Below are 24,216 nucleotides of genomic sequence, written 5' to 3' on the forward strand. Positions count from 1 at the left end.
GTTATATAACGTCTCAAAGCCTTAATCCCCTCGTTTGTAAGCCTCCTACTTGCAGGAGGTTTAGATGGTCATCTGCTTGCTCTCTTCCGGAAATTTACACCAATATTTTCTGCAAAGCTTTTTCCTTATTTGGATTTATTTCCTTAAGATACATTCCCAGGAACAGATTCACCAGATCAAAGGGAATAAAGGTTTGTGGTTTTTTTTGACCATGCCGAGTGGCTTGCAGGCTCTTAGTCCCCTAACCTGTGATTGAACCCGTGCCCCTTGCAGTGGATGCCCAGAGCCCTAACCACTGGACCGCCAGGGAACTCTCAGAAGGACATTTTAAAGACTGGATGCAAATTGCCAAACTGCATGCATTTCAAAAGGTCTTCTTCACAAAAGCCTATTCCTACCAGAAACATGAATGTCTACTTTACTGTATCCTCCCCAACATTGGGTGATCATACTTTTTTTTTTTAATTTACTTAATTTATTTACTTTTGGCTGCATTGGGTCTTCGTTGCTGCGTGCAGGCTTTCTCTAGTTGCGGCGAGCAGGGGCTACTCTTCGTTGCGGTGCACGGGCTTCTCATTGCAGTGGTTTCTCGTTGCAGAGCACAGGCTCTAGGCACACGGGCTTCAGCAGTTGTGGCACATGGGCTTAGTTGCTCCGCGGCATGTGGGATCTTCCCAGACCAGGGATCGAACCCGTGTCCCCTGCATTGGCAGATGGATTCTTCTTAACCACTGCATCACCAGGGAAGTCCTGGCAATCATACTTTTTTAAACTTTTTGCTAATTTGGTAGATGAAAATAGTGTCTCAGTATTTACATTTGTATTTCTTTAATATCTATGTTATTGAACCTTAAGAAAACTGTAATTATAAGCCTGAGATCACAAGTAGAGCCTGTGATTGTATTCTTGGGCATAAATGTGCAAGGAATGAAAGGGTCCAGTGGTGGCACTAGAACGTAACAAATGGAAATGAACGTTCCGGCTTCATGGACTCAAGCTGCGCTAAATAAGGAGTTCTTTCCCAGTCTTAACACTGGTTTCATTGTTCAGAATAAAGCTCTGGATGTTAACTAGATTTATTGTGGTGATCATTTCATTGTATATACAAATATTGACTCATTATGTGGTACACCTGAAACTAATGTTATATGTCAATTATCCCTCAAAATAAAATAATTTTAGATTAGGAAAATTTATCAAATAAATTGGTGGAAGATTAACAGACATGCACAGTTCTCATAGGTAATGGGTTAGCTTTTGATATGCCAAAGAAGTAGCTTTATGGAGTATAAATATATTTGAATTTAAGTTCAAATACATAATTAGCCAGGATACTTTTTGTTGTTATATTTTTATTAGCCATGATCGTTTTTTTTTTTAATTTATTTATTTTATTTATTTGTTTTTGGCTGTGTTGGGTCTTCGTTGCTGCACGCGGGCTTTCTCTAGTTGCGGCAAGTGAGGGCTACTCTTCGTTGCAGTGCGCGGGCTTCTCGTTGCAGTGGCTTCTCTTGTTGCAGAGCACGGGCTCTAGGCGCATGGGCTTCAGTAGTTGCGGCACATGGGCTCAGTAGTTGTGACTCACGGGCTCTAGAGCGCAGGCTCAGTAGTTGTGGTGCACGGGCTTAGTTACTCCGTGGCATGTGGGATCTTCCCGGATGAGGGTTCGAACCTGTGTCCCCTGCATTGGCAGGCGGATTCTCAACCACTGCGCCACCAGGGAAGCCCAGCCATGATTGTTTTTATCTTTCCACTCTTGTCTCCATACAGCCATTCTCCGTCCCCTTCCCTAAGTATATTCTTAAAACATAAGCCCGATTTCATCTTGTCCTGCTTTCACACTTTTTACTGGCTCACCATTGTCACTTAACATAAAATCCAAGTCACCAACTGAGGCACACTGGCACCTTTGCTCAAATTAGAAACAAAGATCTTCATGAAATAAAAATTCACATTATGGGACTTCCCTGGCAGTCCAGTGCTTAAGACTCTGCACTTCCACTGCGTGGGGTGCAGGTTCGATTCCTGGTTGGGGAACTAAGATCCTGCATGCAGCGTGGCATGGCCAAAAAAAAGAAAATTTTGCTTTTTTTTTTTAAAAGAGATTTTCAAAGTTTATTTTATTTATTTATTTATGGCTGTGTTGGGTCTTCGTTTCTGTGCGAGGGCTTTCTCTAGTTGCGGCAAGCGGGGGCCACTCTTCATCGCGGTGCGCAGGCCTCTCACTGTCGCAGCCTCTCTTGTTGCAGAGCACAGGCTCCAGACGTGCAGGCTCAGTAGTTGTGGCTCACGGGCCCAGCTGCTCCGCGTCATGTGGTATCTTCCCAGACCAGGGCTCGAACCCATGTCCCCTGCACTGGCAGGCAGATTCTCAACCACTGCGCCACCAGGGAAGCCCGAAAACTTCGCATTTTAAGACAAGAAAAACTTAAAACTTTTTCTCTACTTGTTTTGGCCTCTCTAGGGTGCATTGTGCATCTGCATTATGCATAACCAGACCTCCCCTATGGCAGAAATACCTGCTCAACCATAAAGCTCAATTTTTCTTCTTCTAGCACCAGCCATGTAACTCCTTAGAACCGGGGTCCCCAACCCCTGGGCCGTGGACTGATAGCGGTCCACAGCCTGTTAGGAACAGGGCCGCACAGCAGGAGGTGAGTGGCAGGCGAGCGAGCGAAGCTTCATCTGCAGCTCCCCCATCGCTCGCATTACCGCCTGAACCATCCCCTCCCCCGTCTGTAGAAAAATTGTCTTCCACAAAACCGGTCCTTGGTGTCACAAAGGTTGGGGACCTCTGCCTTAGAAGATGCCATTCCTTTCACAATCCTATAACGGGTCACAATGACCTACCACTCGCCTTGCATGTGCAGACATCTTTGGTGAGCAGTATGTAAAATACCAATATATTGGTTCCCTTATAAAGATTGGTGCAGGGACTTCCCTGGTGGTCCAGTGGTTAAGAATCTACCTTCCGGTGCAGGGGACAGGGGTTCGATCCCTGGTAGGGGAACTAAAATTCCATATGCCTCAGGGCTTGTATACTGCAACTAGAGATCCCTCATGCTGCAACTAAGACCCGATGCAGCCAAATAAATAAATTAAATATTTTTAAAAAAGAAAAAAAAAAGGTTGGTGCAGAACAGACTGGTCAGACAACCTGGGGAGATACTGGGCTGCACGTAATGAAAGTTCTTATCTTAAATACTTATGACTACTAATGTTACTAGCTATATTTCTTTTTTTCCCTTAATCTTTTATTGATTGATTGATTGATTGGCTGTGCTGGGTCTTCATTGCTGTGCGCGGGCTTTCTCTAGTTGTGGCGAGCGGGGTCTGCTCTTCATTGCAGTGCATGGGCTTCTCGTTGTGGTGGCTTCTCTTGTTACAGAGCACAGGCTCTAGGCGCACGGGCTTCAGTAGTTGCGGCACGTGGGCGCAGTAGTTGCGGCACGTGGGCGCAGTAGTTGCGGCACGTGGGCACAGTAGTTGTGGCACGTGGGCTCAGTAGTTGTGGCTCATGGACTCTAGAGCACAGGCTCAGTAGTTGTGGCACACAGGCTTAGTTGCTCCGCAGCATGTAGGATCTTCCCAGACCAGGGCTCGAACCTGTGTCCCCTGCATTGGCAGGCGGGTTCTTAACCACTGCGCCACCAGGGAAGCCCTAGCTATATTTCTTGTATTCTGCCTATTTTACAAGATTATTGTTTCTTGCATTACCAAATGTGTGACTGGACCTCAGATAAAATTAATGATGACCAGGGCTTCCCTGGTGGCTCAGTGGTTAAGAATCTGCCTGCCAATGCAGGGGACATGGGTTCGAGCCCTGGTATGGGAAGACCCCACATGCCAGGGAGCAACTAAGCCCGTGTGCCACAACTACTGAGCCTGCGCTCTGGAGCCCGAGAGCCACAAATACTGAAACCCACATGCCACAACTACTGAAGCTTGCGCGCCTAGAGCCCGTGTTCTGCAACAAGAGAAGCCACCACAATGAGAAGCCCACGCACCACAATGAAGAGCAGACCCTGCTCGCTGCAACTAGAGAAAGCCTGCACGCAGCAACGAAGACCCAATGTGCCAAAAATAAATAAAAAATAAATAAAGTAAAAAAAAAATTAATGATGACTAGATGACTTGAAATGATCAAAAATATACTTCTATAAGATCAACGATTGTAATAGTGTAGCTCTAGATATGGGAAGAAGCAACGAGAAGGAACCATTTCCTGGACCATAGCAGACCAGTAAGACAGGTGGTCCAAAGGCCTTTGGTTACAGTTAACAGAGCCTAGTCCAGTAATAGCACACTGAGTGGCCCATCAACAAAATCCTCACCTGACCTGGGAACGCACATTCCTAGTGCCATGAGGCAAATTGGTCACGAAATGCCTCCCAAACCTTGGTTGCAATTAAGACTGAAAGGAAGGGGTTGTAAAATAAAGAATGGTGCCCACCATCCGGTTCTACGGGAATCTAGTCATTAGCTGCTGTAGTCACTGACTACAATACCCCCTGAAAGGATGGGGATGAGTCACTTTGTGCTCTGGGAAAACTGGCAGAACTGGTCCCCAAATAGTGAGATATTTTCAGGAGAGGATTTTGTGAACCCAGTTTCTTTCATCTTCCCATATTTAGAAAAGCACTAAAACCACTAAGATGTCTCTCCCTGGTGACTAGCAGCAACCTTCTATCAAGATGTGTGCTTGATTGCACGTACCCCTTCACCAAAATCACATCTATACTCACCTCCCCCCTTACCTCTTGGGAGCAGTCCTCAGAGCTCTCTGAGACACTCTCCCAACTTATAATCCTCAGGTTGGCTCAAGTAAAGTTTTTCATTTCTTTTTTAGATTGACTATTGATTAATTTTTTTTGTCAACACTCTCTAGGAAGATTTTCTGTAAAAACGTCCTCCTCTCGGTACATCTACCCGAAAAAGGCTGCTCGGTACATCTACCCTCCACCCTGCAGAGGGTCACATTTTTTAAAGCACAGGATTTAAAAGGTGGATCTGTTACAGCTCAGTGCTACCTGCCCATCCATACCATGGCTTAGAAGTGGATCCAGCCCACCTGCCTTTCTGGCCTCAGTTCCTACCACTCTCCCCTTTTCTCTGGCCAGTGTCTCCCCACCCCAGTCACTTGATAGGGCATGAACGTATGTACTTCAGTCTTCTTTCTGCTGTTTCTTCTGGGGCCCAGAAATTTGGAATCTACTTGCTGTGCTTATGTAAACACATTGGATCCCTCCCTTGGGTAGTTTTGGACAAGTTTTCTTTAAGTAAGAGAATAAGACTAAATAGTTTTGGTGATCACATCCATCCAGGTGGGAGTAGCTAAGCAAGCATACATAGGTGCTTAAGATAACCAACGTGTTCCTTTTTTGTTGAATGTTGGTGCCCTAGGTATAAGAGACTAGTGCTCCCCCACCAGAGTTTTTTATTGCATGTCCCTCAGTAAAAAAATCTGAATACATACTCCCAATGTGTATTCTTTTAGTAGAGATTTTGAAAAGAAGAAATAAGAACTATATTCAATATCTTGTAATAACCTACAATGGAAAAGAACCTGAAGCTGTACACCTGAAATCAACACAGTATTATAAATCAAATATAGTTAGATTTTAAAAAAGAAGAGGAAATAAAAAATAGAGATGCTAATACTTTCTTCCTATAGCCAATGGATTGTCCTGTGCACACCATTTTGGAAACTACTGGGAGAGACGACTTTACTTTGCAATACTCTTTTTGATTGATTGATTGATTGATTGATTTTGGTTGTGCGGGGTCCCAGTTGCAGCACGCAGGATCTTAGTTGTGGCATTTGGGATCAAGTTCCCTGACCAGGGATCGAACCTGGGCCCCCTGCATTGGGAGCGCGGAGTCTTACCCACTGGACCACCCGGGAAGTCCCTACTTCGCAATACTCTTAATACTGAGGTATAATTTACATCCAATAAAGCACATAAATCTTAAGTTCAAAGCTGGGTTACTTTTCACCTATTTCTACAGCTGAATAATGATAATCCTAATCAAAGTATAGAACATTCTAGCACCCCAGAAGACTACCTCCTCCCAGAGCATACTCCCCCCATTAATAACCACTCTTCTGACCTCTATCATCAGAGATTATTAGTTTTACCTGGTTTTGAACTTCATATAAATGGGCTGTTACGGCATCTACTCTGGAGTCTGAATTCATTACTCAGCATTATAAGATTCATCTCCGTTATTGTGTGTAGCAATAGAAGTAGTTCATCCTTTTCCATTCTTGTGAGTATCCTATTGTATTAATATTAATATACCTGAATTTATCCATTATACTCTTTTTTCTTTTTGTCCTCGTTGCATGTGGGATCTTAGTCCCCGGACAAGGGATTGAACCCACGCTCCCTGCAGTGGAAGCATGGAGTCTTAACCACTGGACCACCGGGGAAGTCCCTATCCATTCTACTCTTGACAGATAGCTGGGTTATTACCAGTTTTTGACAATTATGAATAAAGCATCTCTGAACACTCCTGTACATGTCTTTGGTGGACAGAAGCCCTCACTGACCATGGGTGTGTTTCCGTGAGTGGAAGTGCTTTAGTAAATATTGCCAAACAGGGCTTCCCTGGTGGTGCAGTGGTTAAGAATCCCCCTGCCAATGCAGGGGATACGGGTCCAAGCCCTGGTCCAGGAAGATCCCACATGCCTCGGAGCAACTAAGCCTGTGCTCCGCAACTACTGAGCCTGAGCTCTAGAGCCCGCGAGCCGCAACTACTGAAGCCTGGGCGCCTAGAGCCTGTGCTCTGCAACAAGAGAAGCCCGTGTACCACAATGAGGAGTAGCCCCCACTCGCCGCAACTAGAGAGAAAGCCTGCACGCAGCAACCAAAAATAAATAAATAAATAAATAAATTTATTTAAAAAAAAATATATATATATATATTGCCAAACAGTCTTGCCACAGTGGTTGTACCATCTACACTCCCAACAGCAAGAGAGAGATTGCTCTACATCCTTGACAACACTTGGAATCATCAGTCGTTTTAATTTAATTTTATTATTTTTTAAATTTATTTTTATTTTTTAAAATGTTTATTGGAGTATAGTTGATTTACAATGTTGTGTTAGTTTCAGGTGTACAGCAAAGTGATTCAATTATACATATACATATATTGATTCTTTTTCAGATTCTTTTCTCATATAGGTTATCACAGAATATTGAGTATAATTCCCTGAGCTATACAGGAGGTCCTTATTGGTTATCTATCTTATAGATAGTGTACGTATGTTAATCTCAAGCTCCTGATTTATCCCTCCCATCCACGTTTCCCCTTTGGTAATCATAAGTTTTCTTTTGATATCTGTAAGTCTGTTTCTGTTTTGTATATAAGCTCATTTGTATCATTTTTAAAAAAATTAGATTCCACATATGAGAGATACCATATATTTGTCTTTGTCTGACTTACTTCATTTAGTATGATAATCACTAGGTCCATCCATGTTGCTGCAAATGGCATTATTTTGTTCTTTTTTATGGCTAATATTCCATGGTATATATGTACCACATCTTCTTTATCCATTCCTCTGTAGATGGACATTTAGGTTGCTTCCATGTGTTGGCTGTTGTGAATAGTGCTGCAATGAACACCGGGGTGCATGTATATCAGTCCTTTTAATTTTAGCCATCCTAGTGGGAGACCTTACAATACTCTTGATGAAGGGGGAAAAAATGCCAGGACAAACATCTTGCCTTCCGTTCTGGCTTATCTCCCCTCCCTTTTCCACTTGAGATTTGTGGATGAGTTAAATCCACAGTGTATCTGCATATCTCAGAGTCCAGTGGCCATCACACTATATGATCTTAACCAGTATGCACAGCAAGATTCTAAATCTTAACTCACAACAGCTAAGTCTTACCATAAACTTTACAAACAATTAGAGAGCTACAAAGTGGGTTTTTTTTTTTCTTCCTGGTACTCTTTACATATTCAAAAGCAACCAGAAAACAAGAACTTGTGCTTCTAGAACAACCAAGACTGAATGTTTTCTAAAGGAAATAGAGAAATTTCTAGAGTAATTTCTCTTTTTGAACTCTCCTTCCAACATCCATAAGACCAAAGAATACAACCTCTAAACTGACTTTCCCTTGGTAAGTAATCAATCCTACAGCTTAAACAAAAAAAGGTTTTATTGAGATATAGTTCACACACCATACAATTCGCATATTTAAAGTATACTATTCAATAGTTTTGAGTATATTCACAAATATAAATTTATTTATTCATTTATTTTTGGCTGCCTTCGGTCTTTGCTGCTGCGCGCGGGCCTTCTCTAGTTGTGGCGAGTGGGGTTTACTCTTTGTTGTGGTGCGCGGGCTTCTCATTGCAGTGGCTTCTCTTGTTGCAGAGTACGGGCTCTAGCGTGCAGGCTTCACTAGTTGTGGCTGGTGGGCTCTAGAGCGCAGGCTCAGTAGTTGTGGCGCACGGGCTTAGTTGCTCCGCGGCATGTGGGTTCTTCCCGGACCAGGGCTCGAGCCCGTGTCCCCTGCATTGGCAGGCGGATTCTTAACCACTGAGCCACCAGGGAAGCCCCCACAGTCAATTTTAGAACATTTCCGTCACCTCTAAAGGAAACCCCATTCCTTTTAGCTATCATCCCCCTATTCCCCCTCCCAAACCCCACCCGCCCACAAGCAACCACTAATATACTCTCTGTCTCTATGGAATTGCCTATTCTGGACATTTCCTGTAAATGGAATCATACAGTATGTGGTCTTTAGTGGCCACGAGGTTCATCCATGTTGTAGCATGTATCAGTACTTCATTCCTTTTTATGGTGGAATAATATTCCATGGCATAGATAGACCACATTTTGCTTATCCATTGATGGAAATTTGTGCTGTTTCCACCTTTTGGCTATTATAAATAATATTGTTATGTCCTATAGCTTTTTAACCACCTTGATACTTTGAGGGGTTTTTATTATTTTCAGTATGTATACATATTGGCTTACTCATTCTTAAGATATCAGTTAAGACTCTATGATCAGATTTTTTCCAGTCCCTGTCTTGTCTCTGGGAGCGACTCTCTGCACATACCATGTTGTTTCAAGTCTTTGCTCCCATTCTCTCTTTGCCTAGTTAACTCCCACTCATTCTTTATTACATGACATTTACTCAGTATCCAAGTTCCTTGAATTACTTAAGAGAATATCTTATTTATATGACTATGCATCTACATATGAAGTGTTAGGATAGTCCTTGCATTCAAAGAAATATGATGAATCAGGAGAAATGGCATGATCTCAAAACCAGGATTATTGTCAACTTATTTTTTCCAATGTTCTTTATATAGACTTGATTTTTTAAGTCTGAAAAGGATGTTACTCATAACCCATACTGTATTTCATACCTCAAAAGAAGAAGTGGTAATTTACAAAATTTCTTCCTCTTCTTCCCACCCCATAATATCACATGCCCTGTAGTTGCTGATGTTTTTGGTCATATGGAGCCAGAATATCTAGGAAAATTTTTGTCATCAAGTGATATAAATGCATATGCTGGTGTTTCAATCTCTCTCTTTCTAAGATGACTCTTAACCAACCACAGTATACAACATTGATTTTAATAGTTGAATCATTCATAAGTTTGCCATGTAAAAATAAGAATTCTGGGGAATTCCCTGGCGGTCCAGTGGTTAAGACTCCACCCTCTCACTGCCAAGGGCCTGGGTTCAATCCCTGGTCAGGGAACTAAAATCCCACAAGCCGTACGGCGTGGCCAAAAAAGAAAAAAGAAAAAAAGAATTCTGCATTCTGCATGCTGATATATTAGTGGGTGACCGTTTCTCAGAAAATTCCATGCTTTTGGTTCAATCTAGTTTACCGGTGGGATTTTTCTCTATTTTCATTTTTACTTCTGGGCTTAGCGAGACTGAAAAGAAAATGTAAGTGGTGAGGGTTGTATGGAAGAGTGAAAGAGGAGATCTTAAGAGGGAAAGGAAGAAAGAACCAGAAGGATGAAAGCCAGTGACCAAGTTATGCCATCACATCATCTTCATCCAACCTCCTTGGTTAGGTCTCTTGAAAGGCAGTGGGAGAAAACTCAAGTTTCTCTTCTATTTGCCCCAAATATCTCTGTATTCATTTTCTAGGGCTGCCATAACAAATGACCACTAACCGGGTGCTTTAAAACATCGGAAACTTATTCTCTCATGGTTCTGGAGGCCAGAAGTCCAAAATTAAGGTGTCAGCAGGACCACATTCCCTCCAAAGTCTCTAATGGAAAATCCTTCCTTACCTCTTCTAGTTTTTGGTGGTGCCAGGTGTTCCTTGGCTTGTGACAGCATCACTCCAGTCTCTATCTCCATCATCACATGGCCCGCTCTGTGTGTCTCTCTGTCCTTTTCTGTCTTTTATTTATTTATTTATTTATGGCAACTCTGTGCGGCTTGTGGGATCTTACTTCTCCAACTGGGCCCGGCAGTGAAAGTACCGACTCCTAACCACTGGACTGCCAGGGAATTCCCCTTTTCTGCCTCTTATAAGGACACTTGTCATTGGATTTAGGGCCCACCCTAATCCTGTAGGATCTCATTTTAATCCTTACCTTAATTACATCTGCAAAGACACTATTCCCCAGTAAGGTCACATTCTGAGGTTCCAGGTGGACGTGAATATTGTGGTTGGGGAGTAGGGGGGACGCTTCAAACCATTCCAACCTCCTGAAATTCTACTGCTTCTGCCTTTGGATAAAGTGTGTACTCCTTTAAGTGACAGTGAGCTCTCTACTTTGCCACTGATAAGAAACAATTATTTTATACTTTTTTTTTTTTTTGGCCGCGCCTCACAGCTTGTGGGATCCTAGTTCCCTGACCAGGGATCGAACCCGGGCCCTCAACAGTGACAGCGTAGAGTTCTAACCAACTGGACCACCAGGGAAGTCCCACAATCATCCTATAAATTTTTTTTTTTTGTAATTTTTTTGGCTGCGCTGGGTCTTCATTGCTGCTTCTCTAGTTGCGGCGAGCAGGGACTACTCTTCGTTGCGGTGCACGGGCTTCTCACTGCAGTGGCTTCTCTTGCTGCGGAGCACGGACTCTGGGCGCACCGGCTTCAGTAGTTGTGGCACATGGGCTCAGTAGTTGTGGCTTGCGGGCTCTAGAGTGTAGGCTCAGTAGTTGTGGCGCACGGGCTTGGTTGCTCCATGGCATGTGGGATCTTCGCGGACCAGGGCTCGAACCCGTGTCCCCTGCATTGGCAGGCAGATTCTTAACCACTGCACTACGAGGGAAGCTCTCATCTTATAAATTTAACTGAAGTAAACTAAGGTACAGAAAAGTACGGAAATCGCAATGGATTTTCACAAAGACAACATGTCCATGTAATAAACACCCAAATCAAGACACAGAATATTCCCAGTATAGATTAGAACTATGTTCTTTCTTTTTTTTCCATTAAAGAAAAAATTTTATTTGTGGTAAAATACACATAACAAAATTTATCATCTTACCCATTTTAAAGTGTACAGTTCAGTGGCATTAAATACTTTCACACTGTTCTGCAACCATCCCCGCCATCCTGCTCCAGAGTTTTCTGTCTTGCAAAACTAAAACTCTGTCCCCATTAAACAATAACTCCCCATTTCCCTAGCCCCTGGTAACCACAATTCTACTTCTGTCTCTATGAATTTAACTACTCTAGGGAACTCATGTTAAGTGGACCCATACAGTATTTGTCCTTTTGTGACTGGCTTATTTCACTCAGTGTAATGTCTCTGGGTGCATCCATGTTGTAACACATGTCAGAATTTCCTTCCTTTTTAGGGCTGAATAATATAGGAACCATATTCTTTTGAAAGGTGATGACAACCTCCTTCCGATTTTTATGGCTAAGTGTTTACTTATTTTCATCCCTGATTCTAGTTAGTAAACAATGTACGTTTCACTAGTGTTTTCCTCCTTGGTGATTATAGAGTTCAGTTTTTCGGGTTTTTAAACCAGAACCTAGCCCTCTGCTCTGGATCCTGTGGTTTTGGCCGTGTTACCCAATCTCACGTGCATTTTAACTATCCCATTTGTGTGTGTGTGTGTGTGTGTGTGTGTGTGTGTGTGTGTGTGTGGTAAAAGTCACATGATATAAAACATACTATTTTAACCATATTTAACTGTACAGTTCAGTGGCACTAAGTACATTCACATTGGTATGCCACTCTCACCATCGTCCATCTCCTGTAACTATCCCATTAAATCTACAGAAAAGCTAAAGAATCAACAACTTTCAAAAGTGGATACAAGTAAGCAGCAGGGCAAGTCTCAAAAAACATTTTTTTATTCCTCTTTCCTTTCCCTTTCTTTGCAGCTGGCTCATAAGCAGAGCCCAAAGGACCTTGGCAGTAGTTTAGATTTAACTCAATGTCCTCATCCTGGCAGCCCTCTGAGAGTCGGCAGGATTCTGTGTTTTGTTTCCTTTTATTTAAGCACACTTACTCATTGTTTTGGAAATACCTCACATTCCAGGCGATTCAAGACTTCTTGAATAAACAACTCACCTCTTCAGAGAGAGAAGACCCATTGAATATATGAAATCCCAGCTGAGTCAAAAAAAAACAACCAAGATGTGAAGACAGAGAGGAAGGTAACTCCATGTCCCTATTAGAGATTCTCAGAGGAATACATCTTAATTAATTTCCATCATGGCTAAGGCCCTGCAATATTTATAGACAAATATAGCACCTTAATCAGTATGGGTGAAGGACCTAGTTCCCTTAATCCATCAGCTGGGAAACAGGTTTTTACCGTAGGCAACCTAAGTCATTTATTTTAATAGTTTACACATTACACAATGACTTAGGACTAAGTGCCAAGAAATATAGTAAGAACACGATCAAATCCAAACACTTCAAGTATTAATCTCTAATATTAGCCCTTAAATGCCCTTATAAAAGCCCATCCAGCTGCATTATCCTTTTTCTGAAAGCTTTCTGTCTGTGGAGTAGAGCAGGAAACGTGTAAGGCTGGGTATGATCAAGCCACTGACCATGGCTGTTCTCTTGCTCTCTATCCATCCCCTGCCCAACCAGTGCCTGCTTCACCTACACCCTACACACAGGACTGACCTTCCTAAGTACTTGTCCCAGGCCCCAGCTAGTGATTGTTCTTATCAAATGGGCGGTGAGGGGCGTGCCCCTCTGCTAGTTTCCCTGGCAACTAATGAGCCCATGTGAGGTCAATTCTCCTATAACTGGTAACCTCCCCTGCCCCCAGGAGCGAAGACCGCCACCATGTCCTGCCCACCGACCGCTGCACAGTGGGGTGTCGCTCCAGGACCTTGCTTCAGATGTGTAAGCTCCCCCATCCATTGAACCATTGATGTATCTGTAGCTGACTCCAGGCTCTTGAAGCTGGGGAAGCACAGGGCTTGTTGGCCTGTGGGGTACAGCCCAACATGTGCCAGAACTTTCCAGCCCAACAGGTGCCAGAACTTTCCAGAACCACAGAAAATTGAGGGAAAGGGGGTGGAGAGGGATCCACTTCTATCTTCCTCTGCTTTCTCCCAGTCACAGCCTAGTGATTCAGAAAAGTCAACCTGACTTTGAAAAGGGAAGTGCTCACCTTCACCGCATAGAATTGACATTTCACACAGAGAAAGCATGAGTTTTCCACAACGTTTGGTCACATTTCAGTGTTCGATGCTAAGCTCTCAAATCCCGAGAGAAACCACACAAATTCAGTGGTGTGGCTAGTGATTCCATCTTGCCTACAGTACTCAGAGCCGAAAATTCTCTAATTATTTACATATTGCACCTAAAGCTAGTCCTTCCCTGTTTTTGAAATACTAAGATTGGCTTGAGACAGTGTGAGACCTGGGTTCATCTTGGGGATCACACACACACACACACACACACACACATACACATACTCCTTACCTAACCCTGAGATTTAACTGCACTTGAGAATTCTTTATCATTAGCTGTCTACCTACAAGCTGAAAAGGTTTGTTTCTTTCACTTTAGCTGTAGCAACTCATTATGCTATCTTGTCTCTCCAGGGAGAGACACACGAACATGGCTACTGTTAGCCTTGTGATTCTTGCTCCCATTTGGATAAAATCAATACCTTTGCCTTGCTTTTTCAGAACCTTCTTTGGAGTCATTTGGCTGCCAGTAATAAAAAACCTAACTAGAACTGGCTTTAAGAGGGCATTTACTATCTTGCATAATCAGAAGTTCAGATATTGAGTTCCCAGAACTTGCCAATGATGAAATTGAGCCCAGGTTCTTTCCATCTTTCCACTTGGCCATCCTTTAATGTACTGGTTTGGCCTTAGCTTGTCTCCTCACAAAAGGACTCAGCTGGGATTTCCATGCTTCCACTGCAGGGGGAGACCCCGCATGCCGTGGTGCGACCAAAAATTTTAAAAAAGGAGGTGGGGCGGGCCTCAGCTGCTCCAAACATTACATCCTTAGGCAAGAATTTCCAAAGGTCTTCTTTTTTTTTTTTTCATTTGAGGTGAAATTCACATGACATAAAATTAACCATTTTATAAATAAACAGTTCAGTGGCATTTAGTACCTTCACAATGTTTGCAGACAGCATCTCTACTGAGTTCCAAAACATTTGCATTACCCTGCAGAGGAGAGCTCATACCCACTAAACAGCCATTCCTCTTTCCCTCCTCTCCGATTCCTGCGAAACCACTAATCTTTCTGTCTCTAAGGATTTGCCTATTCTGGACATTGGAATCATACAATATGGGGCCTTTTTTCCTTTTTTTTTTTGGCCGGGCTGTGCATCATGTGGATCTTAGTTCCCCAACCAGAGGTCGAACCTGTGCCCCCTGCAGTGGAAGAAGCGCGGAGTCCTAACCACTGGACCGCCAGGGAAGTTCCAATATGCGGCCTTTTTTGTGGCTTTTTTCACTTCATCTAATGTATTCGAGGTCCATCCACGCTGTAGCATGCATCAGTACTTTGCTCCTTTTTCTGATATTCCATTGCGTGGATATGCCACATTTAGTTTATCCATTCAGCTGCTGATGGATGTTTCCGCTGTTCCTACCTTTTGGCTATTGCGAATAGTGCTGCTGTGAACATGCCTGTACATGTATTTATTTAAGTAACTGATCTTCAGTTCTTTGGGACATATACCTAGGAATGGAATTACTAGGAAATTTTCTGAAACACATCCCTAGACTTCCCCTCACATCCTATAGGTCAGAATTGTGTCACATCTCTGAGCCTACAGCCATGTCTTGGCAAGGAGAGTGAGACCACCACGATTGGCTAAAACTAATCAAGATTCACACCCTGAAGCTGGGTGAGAACCCAGTCACCTCTGAAGGGCACGGTCACTTGGAAGAGGGCCATTTTCAGGAGGTGGTGACCTTGAGTGTGAATGTCATGACACAGGTAGGCAAGTTCTCCGTCAACCGTCCCTCCCCATATTGTTAGAGCAATTTGTATTCTGTTCAAGGGTGTGAACCTTACTGTTCTACCTGCCAAGCAACCTTTCCTTTGGGGATTGCTTATTCTGCAAACATCTGTCTTAAGGAGGAAGTGTGGGAACTAAGGTCATGACAAACAGCATGTCAGACGATGAAGCCTGTGTGAAATGGAAGCTCTTAAAATATACTAAAGGAAGGACCCTGGTGGATCCAGGGTGTGTTTTCCTTATGGCACCTTTGAAACACTGGGAATGTGTTTCAAGGAACTCCCATTTATTTAACGTTGTCTAGATTCTGGTTTGTGTACCCAGATTTGCCTTTGCCTCCCCCACCAAGCCGTATGGAATTCATTTCTTTGTCTATTCCACAAATACTTCTTGTGTGTCTACTATGTGTCAGGCACTGGGCAAGGCAGTCGGGAGAGAGCCTTAGCTCCTGTCCTCATGGAGGACATTGTTAGCTAACAGTGCGGTGGAAGAGATTGAGGTTAAACAAATAATTCTGCAGCTCATTTTATTTATTTATTTTTATTTTTTTTACCTATCAATAATTACTTTTTTCTTTTTTTTAATTGACGTATAGTTGCTGTAAGTTACAAGTGTACAACGTAGTGATTCACAATTTTTAAAGGTTATATTCCATTTATAGTTACTATAAAATACTGGCAATATTCCCTGTGATGTACAATATATCCTTGTAGCTTATTTTATACCTAATAGTTTGTATCTTTTACTCCCCTACCCCTGTATTTCCCCTCCCCCCCTTCCCTCTCCCCTCTGGTAACCACTAGTTTGTGCTCTGTGAGTTTGCATCTTTTTTTGTTATGGCAAAATTTTTTCCTTTTTATGGCTGAATAGTATTCTACTGTGTGTGTGTGTGTGTGTATATATATATATATATATGTAATATCTTCTTCATCTATTCATCTGTTGATGGTCACTTATGAACATTGGGTTATGCAGATCATTTTTAAATTAATATTGTGATAAATGTGATGAAGAAAAAAAAAGCACAGGGTACAATGAAAGTGTGGAAGAGAGGAAGTGTTCTGATTGGATCCTCCATGACAATAGACACAAGGAAAGACTGCAGCAGTTCCCTGCAATGAGTGGTTAAGGGAAAGCAGTGACATCAGCCAATGTCACTGAAGTCCCTCAATTAGCCAGCAAGGCCAAGTGCAGGCTCCAGGGACACTACTTAGAGCATTATGGGGATTAATTTGTTTTCAACTGAATGTTTATGAGAAAAATAATACTAGGTTTGAAAACAAAGGATTGTTTTAGACCCATAAAGGCCAGAGCGGGGAAGTTTTTAAAAATCGAATTGCAATCCTTGTGTCACTCTGTGCTGTGCTGAGAGAGAAGCCCATGGCTCGAGTACCCTGTGATGTCACCATTTGAGCTTCAACTGACTAGACCAGCCCGGGGGAGTCATCCACTGGTTGACTGACAGCTGTGAGCTGGCCTGGTACATAAGCTTTGCTCAAAGAGGCACTCCAGGGGGCTTCCCTGGTGGCGCAGTGGTTGAGAATCTGCCTGCCAATGCAGGGGACACGGGTTCGAGCCCTGGTCCAGAAAGATCCCACATGCCGCGGAGCAACTAGGCCCGTGTGCCACAACTACTGAGCCTGCGCGTCTGGAGCCTGTGCTCCGTAACAAGAGAGGCCACGACAGTGAGAGGCCTGCGCACCGTGATGAAGAGTGGTCCCCGCTCGCCACAACTAGAGAAAGCCCTCGCACAGAAACGAAGACCCAACACAGCCAAAAATTAAAATTAATTAACTAATTAATTAATTAACAACAACAACAAAAAAGGCAGGTGATTGCTTTAAAAAAAAAAAAAAAAAGGCACTCCATACTGCATATTAGTTTCCTGGGGCTGCTATAACAAATTACCACACACTTGGTGCTTCACTTTTTATTTTTTTAAATTATTTATTTATTTATTTGGCTGCTCCACGTCTTTGTTGCGGCACGTGGGATCTTTTAGTTGCAGCATGCAAACTCTTAGCTGCGGCAGCATGTGGGATCTAGTTCCTTGACCAGGGATCAAAGCCGGGCCCCCTGCATTGGGAGCACGGAGTCTTAGCCACTGGACCACCAGGGAAGACCCTACACTTGGTGCTTTAAAACAACAGAAATTTATTCTCTGACAGTTCTGGAGGCCAGAAGTCTAAAACTGAGATGTTGGCAGGGCCACACTCCCTCTGAAGGCTCTAGGGGAGGACACTTCCTTGCCTCTTGTAGCTCTGGTGGCCCTAGGTGTTTCTTGACTTGTGGCTGCATCACTCCAGTCTCTTCCTCTGTCTTCACATGGCCTTCTCCTCTCTGTGTGTCTCTTATAAGGATGCTTGTCATTGGATTTAGGGCTTATCCAGATAATCCAGGATGATCTTATCTTGCGATCCTAAATTTAATTGTATTTGCAAAGACCCTTTTTCCCAATAAGGTAACATTCACAAGTTAAGGTTCTGGGATTAACCCATGAACATATCTTTTTGAGGATCACCATTCAACCCACTCCCACTGGATAATGATTATTAGACCCAGTCATATCAGGGAAGATGCTGGAGAGTGACAACAATCCAGTCGGGTCCTCTCTTTATGGAAGTCTGGACCCAAGCAAGATATGCAAGAAATAAACACCTCCGTTGGAGTTGGGCAGAAGCCAAGAGACCCCCGAAGAAGACAGTCAGAAGTCAGAGCAACGACCAACTGAGGCCACATCATGAGAATGGGAACAATTCTAGAGCTTCTCTTTCCTGGCATACCATTTTCATCAATGCAAGCAACAATGTATCTTTTGAACCCTGCTCAATATTGTGTAACAACCTAAATGGGAAAAGAATTTGAAAAAGAATAGATACATGTATATGTATAACTGAACCACTTTGCTGTACACCTGAAACTAACACAACATTGTTTTTTTGTTTTTTTTTTTTAAATTTATTTATTTTTGGCTGCGTTGGGTCTTCGCTGCCGCCCGCGGGCTTTCTCCAGTTGCGGTGAGTGGGGGCTCCTCTTCGTTGCGGTGCGCGGGCTTCTCATTGTGGTGGCTTCTCTTGCTGCGGAGCACGGGCTCTAGGTGCGTGGGCTTCAGTAGTTGTGGCGCGTGGGCTCAGTAGTTGTGGCTCGCAGGCTGAGTTGCTCCGCGGCATGTGGGATCTTCCCAGACCAGGGCTCGAACCCGTGTCCCCTGACTTGGCAGGCAGATTCTTAACCCCTGCGCCACCAGGGAAGTCCCTAACACAACATTGTTAATCAACTATACTTCAGTATAAAATAAAGTTGAAAAAAATTAAATCAAATGTATCCTTTGTTTTTCATGACATTTAATGTCTTGGACTGTGTCTAACAATAGCTGGCGTCTTAATTCTTGCTGCTGTGGGGGCAGCAATCCTGGAGTGGCGACCTTGCCTGCAGGAAGGTGAGTGCCAAAAGCACAGGGGTCCAAAGCGCCAGGATGGGTGTCGATGGCTCCGGGAAACAGTGGAGCACTTTTTTCACTGCTAAGAACACAGGAGTTGGAGGAGGGATGAGGCAAGAAGAGGATCAGACATGTATAGCAACATTCCCATTGGAGGAGTCAAAAGCAGGCTCCCCTGCCTGATTCCTGAGCCGGCACAAGAACCCAATGCCAACGGCTTTTCAGTCTTTTAAGAAATGCAGCATCGGGCTTCCCGGGTGGCGCAGTGGTTAAGAATCCGCCTGCCAATGCAGGAGACGCAGGTTCGAGCCCTGGTCCGGGAAGATCCCACATGCCGCGGAGCAACTAAGCCCATGCGCCACAACTGCCGAGCTTGCTCTCTAGAGCCCACGAGCCACAACTACTGAGCCCACGTGCCACAACTACTGAAGCCTGGGCGCCTAGAGCCCGTGCAGAGAAGCCACCGCAATGAGAAGCCCGCGCACCGCAAAAAAGAGTAGCCCCTGCTCGCCGCAACTAGAGAAAGCCTGCGCGCAGCAACAAAGACCCAACGCAGCCAAAAATAAAAATAAATACATTTAAAAAAAAAGAGAGAGAGAAATGCAGCATCACCAGCATTCTCAAGGCACAGAGGACGATGGTGAGTGAAAAACACAGACCTCAGTGTGACTGCTTCGAAAAGTGATCAGAAGAGTCAGATTCTAAGCAGGAAGACATTGTAGGAATACCTTAATCAACTTATTTCCATTTTCCTTTTTATATATGCACAAGAGTGACATAGGAACTTTAAAACTCCGAGACTAAAAATAAAAAATAAAAAATCCGAGACTACAAGTATCCGTTGAAATTTTAAAGTGATAAGAAGTTTGCCATAGTGGGTGCACATTCTTTTCCTGTCTTCGTGGCATATAAAGTAATGATGCATCTTCTATCAGATGGTATTTGGACTTGGCTTAAGACAGTATGGTCCAGGCCTGCACGAGGCTTGACAGTTTCCTGAGCAAACTTACTTTGGTTGCTTATATAACGTGCGTTACCCCAGGTAACCCAGAAGGTCCCAAGTAACACAGAGTCAGACAAAAGTTGGACAAGAAACAGTGATTAAGCTCAAATCCTTGTGGGCTGTGAAAGAACACACTCCAAATCCTGGGCTAGAAACAGAGAAGGGGGTAATTTGCCTCAAGGGCCTACAAGATCCCTCACTGTTTTATTTATTTATTTGGCCACACTGCGCGGCTTGTGGGATCTTAGTTCCCCCATCAGGGCTTGAACCCAGGCCATGGCAGTGAAAGCCCCAAGTCCTAACCACCAGACCACCAGGGAATTCCCTCTCACTGTTTAAAAAAAAAAAAAAAAGGTGAATTATTTAGGTATTTGCTTTAAGGCTGACGATCTTTAATGTATTGAAGCACAAACTAGTCTTTATCCCACTGTTTCTCAACCCCTTTTCCTTTATTGCCCCTCCCCCAGTTACCTTTTCAGACTCTCTTTTTCTAATTGTCCCGCTCCGTGAATTTTTTCTTATTGTGATAAAATATACATAACATAAAATTCACCATTTTAACTATTTTAAAGTGACATTAACTACTGATACATTCACAGTGTAGTGCAACAAATACCACTGTCTGGTTCCAGAACTTTTTCATCACCCCAAACCCATTATTACGCAGTCACATCCCGTTCTCCCATCCCCCCGGGTCCTGGAGACCATTAATCTACTTTCTGTCTCTTTGGATTTGCCTCTTTTGGACATGTCCTATCAACGGAATCATAAAATACGTGGCCTTTTAGTTCTGGCTTCTTTCACTCAGCATAATGTTTTCGGGGTTCATCCATGTTGTATATGTATCAGTACTTTATTCCTTTCTATGGCTGAATAATATTCCATTGTACGTATGGATGGATGGACCACATTTGTTTATCCATTCATCTAGTAGATAAACATGTGGGTTGTTTCCACCTTTTGGCTATTGTGAATAGTGTTGCTATGACCATTTGTGTTCAAGTGTTTGAACATCTTTTTCAGTTCTTTTGGATATATTCATAGGAGTGGAATTGCTGGGATCCTATGGTAACTCTATGTTTACCTTATCAAAGACCCACCAAACTGTTCTCCACAGTGGCAGCCCCATTTTGCATTCCCACCAGCAATATATGAGGGTTCCAATTTCTCCACATCCTCACCCACACCTCCCCCCACCCCCCCATGAAAGGTTAATAGCACACATATACCACATGTTTGTGTGCTGTAGCCCTTTGGACGGCAGACTTTGTGTCTAATGGAAATATTTGCAGGGGATCATAGACTCAGAAACCTGTAGGAATTTATAAAAACACTGCTGGCTCACCAAAAACACATCTGCCAGCCCTTAGGGCCAGCAGGCTGCCAGGCTGCAGGCACGGATTGGTTTTATTTTATTAAAATGTGTATAGGGTGGACGGAGCATCATTTATTCCATCGTTCCCCTTTTCCTTTTTTTTTTTTTTTTTTTGACCTTTTTTTTTTTAATTTTTATTTATTTATTTATTTATGGCTGTGTTGGGTCTTCGTTTCTGCGTGAGGGCTTTCTCCAGTTGCGGCAAGTGGGGGCCACTCTTCATCGCGGTGCGCGGGCCTCTCACTGTCGCGGCCTCTCCTGTTGCGGAGCGCAGGCTCCAGACACGCAGGCTCAGTAATTGTGGCTCACGGGCCTAGTTGCTCCGCGGCATGTGGGATCTTCCCAGACCAGGGCTCGAACCCGTGTCCCCTGCATTGGCAGGCAGATTCTCAACCACTGCGCCACCAGGGAAGCCCCCCCTTTTCCTTTTGATGGGCGTTCATTTTATGGCCAGCTTCCTACCACACACACAAAAAAACAATGTTCCAATCAACATCCTTGTCCTTAAGTATTGGTATTTTTATTTTTCTGGGACGGATTCCCAGGAGTCGGATTAATGGGTCAAAGGGTTTCGTTTCCATTTTAACAGATGTTGCCAGATTGCTTTCCCAAATGGTTGCAAAACTTCACATGTACCAGAGTGGCCTTTTCTCCATATTCCTGCCAGCACTTGAGAGCATTGCTCGTTTTAGTTATGTCAGTCGTTCTGATGGATGCAATGTCTTACTGCTTCTTTAATTTGCATTTTTCTGGCCACTGTTGAATTTGAAGATCTTTACATTCGTTTGTTGGCCATTTGGTTTCGCTCCTCTGTAAATAATCTGTCCATAATCTAAGTCCATTTCTGTCTTGGTTGTTTGTCTTGTTCAGGTCAATTTGTAAAAGCTCTTTAGATAGCATCCATTTGACCTTTGGCTTAATTGCAGAGGAGTGATTAAGAGCATCGTCCTCTGGGGCGGGCTGCCAAGGGTCGCATCAGAACTTAGCCCCTGACTGGCTATGTGACCTTGGCAAGTCATTCAACTTTGCCTCAGTTTACTCATCTGTGAAGGAGCAATCATCAACATCGTAATTCCTACCTCATACTGTTGTTCTAGACACCAGTGAGTTAATACAAGTCAATAGGATGGTGCATGGCGCACACTAAGTTAGTCAACCGCAGTTGGTGACTTGTTATTTGTATTACAAATATTTTTCCAGCTCCATCATTTGCACTGGCTTTATTTTTGGTATCCCTTGTCACATAAAACATTTTAATGTTGACATAGTCAAATACCCATCTTTTCTTTCATAGCTTCTGAGTTCCCAGGCTTGGTTAAGAAGGTCTCTCCATTTCCTTCATGATGAATTTCCTTGTTTTTTGTTGTTTTTTTTTTTTGAAGTTTAAAATTTTTTATTTTATATACAAAGAGTTAGTATTGTTTCCGAGGAAGGTAGATATGCTGGATGACCCATTCAAGAAGTTCACACTTAGTCCAACTTAATGAAGCCGATGTCCTTCCCATACGGGCGGCAACACTGGCGGCACATATTGAGGCTGTATTTCTGGATCAGATCGTGCCGGTTTGGGCCAGTTTGGACCGGTTTGAGCAGACGCGGCAAGAGCTAGAACCCTGGCCAGATTTTTTTGGATGGCGCCAGTAGAGCTGCTGGTGACCCATGTTGCTTTCTTGGCTGCAACTAGGCAAAAGGAATTTCCTTGTCCTGATAATGGGAGGCCTGTAACTCACCATGTCCCACGCTGAGGTGCACTGTCCTCGCAGCTCCTAGGTCCGTTTCCTCCTCTTCTCCCTCATCCCTCCGAGACGAGACCCTTAGAACACTTCCACTTCCTCCCTCTCCTCTTTTCCTTTCCCATCTTCCCCACTGAGACCCATGAGACCCTTTTCCTCCCCACCCCCACTCACCAATCTCTGAGGTTTGGCTGAAATAATTTAGTATTTGTTAGAACTCCCTTAGGGGAGGTCCATTTGGTTTCAAGAGTCCTTCTCTGTTACACAAATCCCTCTCTGGAGCCACTAAGATGTAAGACGTCATATGCCTATGTTCTTAACACTGTTTTCTCTTTTGTTTTCTTCTTCTTTCAGTTTTCTTTTCAGGTTTAGTTGTAGTTTGGTAAGTCTTTTCTCAAGTCATTTCCTCAGATGAAGACCTGGGAGTTATAGTCTCTGAATCCTTGGGTATCCTTGACTCTTCTCCTTTTGCCTCAATAGATGGAAAGTATTTTGAAAACTGGATAGAGGATTCTTGGGTTGGAGTCCTTTCTCTCTTCTGTAGATACTGGTCCACTGTCATCTTTCCATGGCATAGATGAAAATCTAATGCCAGTCTGATTTTTTTTCCTTTGTGAATATCTTCTGCTTTCTGCTTGACACTTGTAAGATGGTTATCTTTCAGGTTTGGGAATTTTACCAGAATATGCCCACATATGACTCTTATCAGACCAGTCTGGAACTCAGTGAGCCCTGTCAATCTGCAGTCTCTGATCTTTAGTGATTTCAGGAAAATCTTCTCCTATTATTTGTTGATCTGTTGCTTATTCTTGTTTTGGAACCCCTATTGTGTGTTCATTCATTCTTCAGGAGCTATCCTCCAACTCTCTTACCTTTCCCCACAGATTTCTATTTCTTTATCATTTTGCTCTATGTTTTGAGACATTTCTTGCACTTGGTCTCCCAGACTGTTCATTTGGATCTCAGTAAAGATTCTACTCACCTTTTGTTACCAAACTTGGGTTTGGCTGCTCGCCACTCAAAAGCCAATACTCAAGAGACAAGTGTTGGTTGGAAAGGAAAACTTGCTTTATTCAGGAGGCTGGCAACCTGGGGAGAAGGTGGACTTGTGTCCAAAAACCAACTCCAAATGTTCTGCTTGACCAGGGAAGTTTTTAAAGGGAAATCATTTGGGGATGGGGTCAGAGTCTTCATCACCTCCCACTGTGTGCAGACTTTCTTCTGATTGGTTGGTGGTGAGGTAACAGGATGGT

The 24,216-nt window shown here is 43.4% G+C and overlaps 1 protein-coding gene, 1 non-coding gene and 1 pseudogene across 2 annotated transcripts in view; 1 reads left to right on the plus strand and 2 right to left on the minus strand.

Moving 5' to 3' along the window:
* KNTC1 (kinetochore associated 1) overlaps nt 1-24,216 on the plus strand; it is a 109,686-nt gene that overhangs the window by 75,891 nt on the left and 9,579 nt on the right. The window lies entirely within an intron of this gene.
* On the minus strand, nt 10,850-10,923 carry TRNAD-GUC (transfer RNA aspartic acid (anticodon GUC)). The gene has a single exon. It is a non-coding gene; the product is annotated as a tRNA-Asp (tRNA).
* Nucleotides 22,701-22,900, minus strand: LOC114238765 (40S ribosomal protein S29-like; annotated as a pseudogene).

Source organism: Balaenoptera acutorostrata, chromosome 13 (genome assembly GCF_949987535.1).
Source record: "Balaenoptera acutorostrata chromosome 13, mBalAcu1.1, whole genome shotgun sequence".
Classification (NCBI taxonomy): domain Eukaryota; kingdom Metazoa; phylum Chordata; class Mammalia; order Artiodactyla; family Balaenopteridae; genus Balaenoptera; species Balaenoptera acutorostrata.